The following is a 1,602-nucleotide window of genomic DNA, read 5'->3' on the forward strand; positions in this document are numbered from 1 at the left end:
GAACCATCCACTTAGCACTGGTCCATTATGACGTTTTGATGTGTAGGTAAAGTCCAAGAGAAAAACAATGTTGGAGGCCCACGCCATTCTAGTGGTGTTGTGCAAGAGTGAAAATAATTTGATATAAACAAAGGATTCGTGCGATGCATGGAAATAAATTGTGAATAAAAAATAGCAAATTTACAAATAATTAATCTTAGCTGAATATAAAATATTATATTTATAAGTTATTATATACCGTAAGGGTTGCAAATGGGTCGGGCTAATATGGGATCCGCCGTGACCTCGAGGTATTTAGACATGGACTGATCCATTTTTTAAGACCTATGGGTCAAGTTGAGCTCACAAAGTCTTCCAATTTTGAGTCGGATTTAGGTTTTATAATTTTCAGTCTGGCTCAACTCAACTCATTAGTCTCGCAAGTCTAATCTATATTGCCAAAAGACTTGGCTCATAATAACTCCCCACTCACTTGAAATATCCATTTTATGATGATAGTTAAGACTCTAGGTAAGGTGGTCATCCAAGGATTTAGGCTCTATTTGGAGAAGTTTTTGGATGGCCAAAAAGCACTTTTAGATAAAATAAGAGTGTTTGGTAAAATTTTTGAAAAGCTGTTTTAGCTTCCTAATTTTGGAGCTTCTCCAAAAAAATAATTTTAAAAATTGTCGGAAAGTTGTTTTGAGTTATAATATTTTTTTCTTTTTGGATCAAAATACCCATAATAAAATATAATAATTACACAAAATATCCTTTTTATAATAATATTTTATACCTTTATTATTATATTATACTATAAATATAATATAATATAATATAATATCATAATACATTAATATGTTATGTTAAATAATTTAATATTATGTTATATTATACCATAGTTATCGAGAGGATGGAAAATTAATTTACGCTGGTAATTATAATATTTTATATCTTTATTATTGTATTGCTATAAATATAATATAATATTATATTATATCATAATACATTGATATATTATGCTAAATAAGTTAATGTTATATTAACTTATTATGCTATAGTATACAATATTATATTACTATATTATAATAATAATATATTATATTCCATTAATATTATACTATATCATATATTTATGTATTAATACATATTATATTTTATTATGCTCTGTTGTATAATACTGTGTAATGTCTTTTATGGTCATTTTGTCATACCAAAAATATTTTCTCAATTTATTTATTAAATACATGTTAAAGTTTTACGGACTTTAAAAATATGGTTACCAAATAGAAAACAACTTTTTATACACGCTCTATTTTCAAAAACTCCACTGCCAACAGTTGCAACTAGCACTAAAACCAAACTAAATGCATCTTGGAAGCAACAAGCATAAAAACCAACTAATGGGTCTTAGTATATTTCCAGAACCGCAAAAAAGATGGTGCCGCTTCGATGTACTTTTTTTTTCAGACTTTATAAGCTGTACTTATACCCGGTGTGTGTAAGGCATCGATGTGTATATATATATATATATATAAAAGGAGGAGGAAAGAAAAGAAAGGCTACCCTTTTTAGCATACCAAATTTGTATTTAGGAAATGTGCAGATTGAGTATTTGTGATA

The sequence above is a fragment of the Phoenix dactylifera genome, chromosome 17, assembly GCF_009389715.1.
Source record: "Phoenix dactylifera cultivar Barhee BC4 chromosome 17, palm_55x_up_171113_PBpolish2nd_filt_p, whole genome shotgun sequence".
NCBI lineage: Eukaryota > Viridiplantae > Streptophyta > Magnoliopsida > Arecales > Arecaceae > Phoenix > Phoenix dactylifera.